The sequence below is a fragment of the Panthera pardus genome, unplaced genomic scaffold (assembly GCF_024362965.1).
Source record: "Panthera pardus isolate Hobbes unplaced genomic scaffold, ASM2436296v1 HiC_scaffold_3, whole genome shotgun sequence".
Classification (NCBI taxonomy): domain Eukaryota; kingdom Metazoa; phylum Chordata; class Mammalia; order Carnivora; family Felidae; genus Panthera; species Panthera pardus.
In genome coordinates this window covers 17,498,510-17,507,247 of record NW_026526876.1, presented here as the reverse complement: position 1 = coordinate 17,507,247, position 8,738 = coordinate 17,498,510, and positions in this window count along the sequence as shown.

The following is an 8,738-nucleotide window of genomic DNA, read 5'->3' as shown; positions in this document are numbered from 1 at the left end:
GGCTCGAACTCACGAACTGCGAGATCGTGACCCGAGCTGAAGTCGGATGCTTAACTGACTGAGCCACCCAGGCGCCCCAAATTGTCTCTTTTAAAATTACATTTAAAAAATCTCTTCCTTGGGGCGCCTGGGTGGCTCAGTCGGTTGAGTGCCGACTTCAGCTCGGGTCACGATCTTGCGGTCTGTGAGTTCGAGCCCCGCGTCGGGCTCTGGGCTGATGGCTCAGATCCTGGAGCCTGCTTCCGGTTCTGTGTCTCCCTCTCTCTCTGCCCCTCCCCGTTCATGCTCTGTCTCTCTCTCTGTCTCAAAAATAAATAAATGTTAAAAAAAAAAAAAAAGTCTCTTCCTTGCTACTGAGTTGTATGAACTCCTGGTATATTTTGGATATTAACCCCTTACTGGATAGGTGGCTTGCAAATATTTCCTCCGATTCCATAGGCTGTCTTTCCCCCCTTGTTGACAGTTTCCTTCGCTGTGCGGAAGCTGTTTAATTTTTTTTTTTCTTAATTTTTTTTTTTTTCAACGTTTATTTATTTTTGGGACAGAGAGAGACAGAGCATGAACGGGGGAGGGACAGAGAGAGAGGGAGACACAGAATCGGAAACAGGCTCCAGGCTCTGAGCCGTCAGCCCAGAGCCCGACGCGGGGCTCGAACTCATGGACCGTGAGATCGTGACCTGGCTGAAGTCGGACGCTTAACCGACTGCGCCACCCAGGTGCCCCTGTTTAATTTTTTTTTTTTAATGTTTATTTATTTTTGACAGAAAGAGACAGAGCATGAGCGGGGGAGGGGCAGAGAGAGAGAGGGAGACACAGAACCCAAAGGAGCTGTCAACACAGAGCCCGACGCGGGGCTTGAACCCACAGTCTGCGAGATCATGGCCCGAGTTGAGGTCGGACGCTCAACCGACTGAGCCACCCAGGCGCCCCTGTGCAGAAGCTGTTTAAATTGCCGTGGTCACCCTTGCTTGTTTTTGCTTTTGCTGCCTTTCCTTTCACAGCGTGCCATTCTATGAGGATGTCAGAAAATCAATCGGTGTCTGGTCAGGGCAGGAGCGGCCGAGCTGGGCTTGCGTCCCCTTGAATGTGACTGTCCCAGACGATCTGTTCTGTGATGAGACAATGGGGGACAGAGATCGTATGGAGCTGATGGCTGAGCTCCAGCTCCCGGCAGGCCAGGTGCTTTCTGGGACTCTGAGTCATTCTGTTGCTGTCATTCCCCACGGTCACAGCCGTGCCTGCCCGGGACTCTCGTTGTTGGAGATCTTCTGAAGGTCACTGCCCAGTTGTGATGGGCCCAGTTGTGATGCATGCCTGACATGCACTGGGGGTCAAAAGGAGAGGAGGTGAGTCTCGCCCTTGACAGTGACCCTCAAGAGAAGTCACAGGCGATGAAAGGTATTACAGAGAGGAGGGAAGGGGGGTCCCGTGGAGAGGGTGGGGACAGGAGCCGGGAAGGCCTAAAGAGGATGGGCGTGGTCAGGTCCCAAGGCCTGGAGCTGCCCACAGTTACCCCGAGTGGGGAGCAGGATTTCTGCCCTGGGGCGCTCCTATCCTAACAGGGGAGAATGGCTGGGTGGCCCACAAAGAATAGACTGTCCACCCCATGCCTGACTCCTCACCGGGACGCTGAGCAGTTCTGTGAGGCCTGGATTCCCCGCAGCGTCCCTCTGAGATTCTATTCTACGTTCAGGTTCAGCCGCTGTGCCTCCCACCGGGGCAGCCCCTCCCCGTCTTCCATGACTGTTGTGCAGAAGGGGTTCTAAGTTTTCAGACCATGTATAGCCAAGGCAACCCATAAATACGGCACAAACGGATTCCTGTTTTGGATCCAAACAGTTTATATAAATATAAAAACATAAATACAAATATAAATATATAAATGTTTATTTTTTATTTTTATTAAACAAATTTTTTAATGTTTTTTTATTTTTGAGAGACAGAGAGAGACAGAGCGTGAGCAGGGGAGGGGCAGAGAGAGAGGGAGACACAGAATCCGAAGCAGGCTCCAGGCTCTGAGCTGTTAGCCCAGAGGCAAATGCAGGGCTTGAACTCATGAACTATGAGATCATGCCTGAGCTGAGGTCGGGCGCTTAACCGACTGAGCCATCCAGGCATCCCACATATATATCTATTTAAGTTTATTTTGAGAAAGAGAGAGCGCGCGCGAGGGAGGGCGCAAGTGGGGGAGGGGCAGAGAGAGGGAGAGAAAGAGAGAATCCGAAGCAGGCTCCTGGCTCTCAGCACAGAGCCCGACTTGGGGCTCGAACCCACATACCCGTGAGACCATGACCTGAGCTGAAGTGGGATGCTTAACCGACTGAGCCCCCCAGGGCCCTCCCCAGACCGTTTTTACTGGCTTCCCATTTAGTCTCATTCTTTCTCCTTGGTTCCCCTGGGTTTTGGGGTCCCTGAGACCGCCCCCAGGTCTGGCGATTTGCTGGAAGCTCTCGCAGGTAGTTGTGCCCACGGCTAAGGTTTATTACAGCAAAAGGACGCACAACAGTATTGGCGAGGAGAAAGGTGTAGGCAGAGTCCGAAGACGTGTGCGTGCAGACGTCTGATGCTCTTTGCTCCCGTGAGGGGGCACCCAGAGCAAACAAAGACACAGTAATAGATGTGCTGTGCCCGTCCAGGGATACCCATCAGAGACTCAGCTCCCAAGGTTTCTGCTGGGGGCTGGTCACGTAGGCATCTATGCTGAGCACCTACCAAATTCCGGACTCCCCCAAGCAAAGCCAGTGTTCATCACAGACCACACTGTTTGGACAAACAGTGTAGGCGCAGTGAACCTTCCTTATCGGTTAGGGAAGGGAGGGATCGTTCAAGTGCCAAGTGCCCAGATGCCAGCTCCGAACCAATTCGCCAGCAGGACCTTCTTCTTCTTCTTCTTCTTCTTTTTTTTAATCTTTTTAATATCTATTTATTTTTGAGAGCAGGAGAGAGACAAAGTGGGAGCAGGGGAGGGGCAGAGAGAGAGGGAGACGCAATCCACGGCAGGCTCCAGGCTCCGAGCTGTCAGCGCAGAGCCCGTCACGGGGCTCGAACCCACAGACCCTGAGGTCGTGACCTGAGCCGAAGTCGGACGCTTCGCCGATGGAGCCACCCAGGCGCCCTGCCGGCAGGACCTTCTAAAGAGAGCAGCCGGGACCGAGTCAGGCCTCTCCGATGGCTAATCTCCCCTGCCCTCGTCTTCTTTCCCTAACAACTGGCCGAACCTCAGCTCCCTCTCTTCTTCCACCAGCTGTGACCCTGGCTTCCCTGCTCTTTGCCATGGAAACTTCTATTGTACCTCAGACACCGCTATTGCATGCGGACTGCAGAATCTGCCTCGAAAAGCTCCCCGTCTATCAGCCACTCTTCTCTTCCTTCCTGCCGTTAACCTGTAGCTGTATTCATAGCATACCTAGCACACTGGACACATTTTCCCGACTAATACCCCTCCACAGGCTCTTGGCTTGAGAGGCTTGGAGTCTTTCTTGAGGGAGGTTCTAGCTTGTGAGAGAAGGACCCCTTTCTGGCTGCAGACCTCTTCCAGTGCCTTCCACGAACTTCAGCTGACAGAGCCGTGGGCTCCTGTGGTCGTCATCTATTGCTGTGTTGCAAACGGTGTGCAGAAGGGAAGGAGAGACAAGAAACTGGTAACGTAAGTTGTCTCCATGGAAGGTACTGGATGCTCCCCCGCCGTGGGGGCGGGGAGCAGGGGTGGAAGGGACACAAGGCGCTGAACACCCTTTGAGAGCCTCTTAAGTGTTGTACTGTATGCACACATCACCTTTTCAAACAACATTTTAACTGCCACAAAGGAGAGGAAGACGAGGAGGGCACGCGGAGGAGGAGGAGAAGGGGACGGGGAAGAGGAACCCACAGCAGCTGAAAGGTGGGAGCAGCCCATGTGTCCACGGGCGAATGGGTGGATAAGCGAAATGTCGTCTGTCCCCACCGTGCAACATTATCTGGCCATGAAAGAGAACAGAATTCGATACACGCTGCGATATGGATTGAACCTTGAAAACATACTGCTAAGCGGAAGGAAACCAGTCACAAAAGACCACATATGGTGTGATGATCCTACCTGTATAAAATGTCCACATCAGGCAAATCCGCGGAGACAGAAAGCAAATTAGGAGCTCCCAAAGGCTGGGGGGGTGAGGAGAGAACGGAAAGTGACTGCTTAGTGGGTGCGAGCTCTCCTTTCGGGGTGATGAAGTGTTTTGGGGACCAGAGGGAGATGGGGGTTGCGTAACCAGGTGAATGTCCTAAATGCCCCCGGACTGTATGTTTCATGCAAGTATAAAAGGCTAACTTTATATGATGTGAATTTCACTCTGATTTCAAAAAGAAAAAAAAAAAAACAAAAAAACCCATAAGCCAGAAAGAGGCAGCTCAGCAGGAAGGGCTCTCTGTCCACATACCGTGGATTCTAGAGGGACAGGAGTCCTGGGCGTCCTGGCCACGCGCACCCTGCTGTCCCGTGTCTCCGCTCATTGCCCGTTCCGCGTCTGGCTTTCCTGGGTTCCAGAAGCAAAGCGGGGGTATGTCAAGGGCACACTTCTACAGTGCAAGTTAAATGGAGCGGTACAGGGGCGCCTGGGTGGCTCCGTCGGTTGAGCGGCCGACTTCGGCTCAGGTCACGATCTCACGGTCCGTGAGTTCGAGCCCCGCGTCGGGCTCTGTGCTGACGGCTCCGAGCCTGGAGCCCGCTTCGGATTCTGTGTCTCCCTCTCTCTCTGCCCCTCCCCCACTCTCACTTTGTCTCACTCTGTCTCTCAAAAAGAAATAAATGTAAAAAAAAATTTCTTTTGTCATGTAGCGGTTACACCACAGTGGCCAAAATAGCACTCAGGGGCCGACTCCCAACAATGCCCCACAAACAACTATTTTCAAAATGCGTCAGGATATGGCCAGCTCTGCCGTCAACCTCAGGCTCGCGGGCACTTCAGGCTCGGTGGCTTGCAGCTGGGTTGTGCTGAGGGGGGCGGGGTGCCAGCATTGCTCAAGGGGCCCACGGCAAGTCTGATACTCCCTCAGGTTCCTCTGCTCGTGCCTGCTTTCTCCGAGAGACCGGAAGAAAGAACGTATTCATCTTCATGGGTTAGGCTTTTGGACTTCACTGGACCTGGTTGATAAACCGATCATATTAGGAGAACGGGGGCATCAACACCCAGCGGACAGACCCTACAAGCTGCAGGAAGCTTTCCTGCCATCAAGGTTAAGGTTCAAGCTGTTTAGGAAGACAGACGGACGACACTAGAGCCCTGGGGTCCTATCGTATTGACTCCTCCCCTGGCCGAGGACAGAGTTACACTCAGGACACCCTGGGACAGGGCTGCATTTGATGGGCAGGCTCTGGGAGAATCCATTGCCTTGCTTTGTTCAGCTTCTAGAAGCCACCTGCTTTCCTTGCCTCGTGGTCTCTCCCTCCATCTTCAAAAGCAGCAAGGGACAGTCCGGTCTCCCTCACGTCTCATCACTCTGACACTGAGTCCCGCTGCCTCCCTCTTCTATATTTCAGGACTCTTTCGATTACATTAGGTCCAGCCAGACAATCCAGGACGATCTCCCTATTTTATGCTCAGTGGATTAACCTTAATTCCATCTGGAACCTTAATCCCCTTTGGCTGTGTTATGTGACATCATCACAGATTTCAGGGATCAGGACGTGACCGTCTTTGGGAGACCACGATTCTGCTAACCCCACGTGCCTGCACTGACCTGTGGGACAGTGGTGCAGGGGAAACTGTCCAGAAAGAAAGGGGGGGGGTCTTTTTTTTTTTTAAGTTGCCCAGGTTGAGCAAATTTAAGTAAAATAGCGGTGTCAACGTGGTAACGTATTTAAAATCCCCGAGTCATTTCCTGGCACATAGTAGGTGTTCAATAAACAGGATCTCATGACGATGTTGAATGAAGAGCTCACCCGTGTCTCCGGTTGCCGGGAGGGGGCCCACTTGGGAGGGTCCCCTGTCTCGTCTCCCCCCCGGCTCCCCTGCCGCCCAACCCCGATGCACACGCACGCGTGCACACGTATGCACACGCATGCAGACACAGACGTGGGCACAGACAAGGCAGCTCACTTCCTTGCAGAGCAGGCACAGTACTATAGCTGTGTTCTTTCAGCTCCCACAAGCTGTGTGGCAGAATGGCCTTCTGGCATAAATAAAAATAAACCCCAGACGCTGCTTTTCAATCAGAGGATTAGCCTAAATGTTGTGAAACAGAAAGCATGAAATATGCATCGCAGAAACAGCTCTGCCGGCTCCTCGGCCTCCTTGCATGGCTCAGGGCGGCTGGCGTCCGCGTGGGGCGGCTTGTTCCCGCCCGGGGAGGCCGCTGATGATTTGTGCACAGTGTCAGTAAATGCTGTTATGACATTATTAATGCTCTGCACTCCGGCAAAGGACAATGGCCTATTGCCTCTTAATGTGCCGTCTGCTGCTGTAGACGGAGCACATTAAATGAGGATTTCAAACCCCGTGAACTGTTTGTTTCTTTTCTTCCTCTTTCCACCCGGGCCTGTCTGTGAGCTCCAGAAGCAACCTTGAAGCCTTGAACAGGTGGGGCCGGCAGTCAAGGCTCCAATATGCCCAGGAGGCTTCGGGGGGACGGGGGGGAGCAGCGAGGGGGCAGGGGAACTTCGGGGAACCCCTGAGTGCACGTAGGAGCGCTGACCTTCCTCCAGGGGTGTTTGCAGTGGGGGTAGGCCCCAGAGAAGTGGGGCTCGCCAGGCGGGCAGGGCTGGTGGGCTTTGCCCTCTGGTGACACCCCAGGGGACCCGGATGGCAGGCCTCCGGTGGATTTTATTGGTCTCGCCTAATGTTCTAAAAATACTGAGTTCACGTTTTACAATTATGCGACTGCTCGTGGGAAGTCCGGATTTCTGACTCTTGAAATAACCGGGTCCCTATTCACACGAGGCAACGGTGCCTGTCCCCCGGGGAGACCTCCTTGGCAAGGACCCCTCCGGCCCCTTCCCACTAGGTCCCCGTAGTAGGTTGAACAGATGTGCGCCCCCCCACCCCATTCATGTCTGCCTGGAACCTCAGAACACAATCTTGTTTGGAAATAGGATCTGTGCAGATGGGATTCGTTAGGATGAGCTCATACTGTGGTGGGGGGGGGGCCCTAATCCAACGACTAGTGTCCTTATAAGAAGAGGAGAGGACACAGAGGGACACACACGGGGAAGGCCATGTGACGATGGGGGAGAGATTGGGTAACGCAGCTGCCAGCCAAGGGTCGCTGGCCCCCACCGGACGCCATGGGCCGGGTCCCCCCTCAGGGCCTCTGGGAGGAACCGACTCTGCCAGACCTTGATTTAGAACTTCTGGCCTCCAGAACTGTGAGAGAATCACTTGCTTTTGTGTTAAGCCCCTCATCTGGGGTAGTTTGTCATAGGAACCCTGGAGACTACTAGAGCCCCTTCCCTTCTTCGCCTGGCCCACCCCCTCGGTACTTTGAGCACGCACCCCTGCGTGCAGGTGCATCACCGGCTTCCCCCAGATCCCTTCCCCAGAGTTCTGCCCTGCACTGCTGCCTCCCCCCTTTTCCAGACAGAGGCCCTCCAGCCTGGCCAGGGCCTCCTGATGCCCTGGGCTTCTGACCCTCCGGCCAGGCCGCAGGCCCGCGTGGAGGGCAGCGGAGGGTAGAGCCAGGAAGTGCCATGTTCAGAGCCTGCACCCTGACACCCGTGTCGGGCCAGCTCGTGGTTCTGTTTGTGGCCTCGGGAGAGAAAAAGAGCGGAAAGGGGGATGCTTTTAGAATCTGGTATGACCTGCTGTGTCAGTCCTTGGATGTGCCACCCCCGCCCCCCGCCAGCAAATGTGCCCCAATTCCCGCTCCCCTAATCTCTTCCAGCTTGCTCGGGGCGACTCTGCTTCCGTCTCCGAAGGCCATGGTTCTCCCCCCCTGGCCAGTTACGTTAACATAACCTAAAGTATTAAAAAAAAAAAAAAAAAAAAAAAAACGGAAGGTGCCCAGGCCCCCATCTGCGGTACCGAACCGAGGCAGGGAGTTTCTGTTTTTTTTACGTTCTGCAGGTGATTCTGCTGAGTCAGGGCTGAGAACCACTGGCCCGTAGGGCAGGATCTTGGCTCGGGTTCCCTGGAAGTAAATCCTCGGACAAGGACGCAGGTGCCAGGAGTGTATTTCGGAGGTGACCCCAGGAACATGGACGGAAGAGTAGGGGGCGAGGCCAGGAAGGGAAGGAGGCCGGTATGGGTTGTGCTACAGAGCCGGCCATGGCTGTGGGCAGCGGGGGGCTCAGTTTCCCTGGGGAGCTCTGGGAGCATTCCCGCCCGAGGGAGAGGGAAACGGGTATCGGTCCATTGCTCGAGGGCTGCTTCGGGGCATCGATTCGCTGGTGTTTCTGTGTTGGTCTTGTAGGTTCGAGCAGAAATAAAGCCGCATGTATTGTCAGGAACCTGCCTTTCGGCCTCTAGAGGGGGATGCCAGGGGAATAGGGTGGGGGCCCCGACGGCACCCACCCCAGGTAGGCAGTAACAAGAAAAATCACAACCGCTAGGCTGTGAGGGCTCATGGGCGCCAGGCAGTGGGCCGTTTACAGGCATCCAGGGGTGACTTCTCAGGTGCCCCTAAAGAGCCCGACTGAGGGACGCCTGGGTGGCTCAGTCGGTTAAGCGCCTGCTTTCGGCTCAGGTCATGATCTCACATTTGGGTTTGAGCCCCACGTCGGGCTTTCTGCTATCCGTGCAGAGCCCACTTCAGAGCCTCTGTCCTGC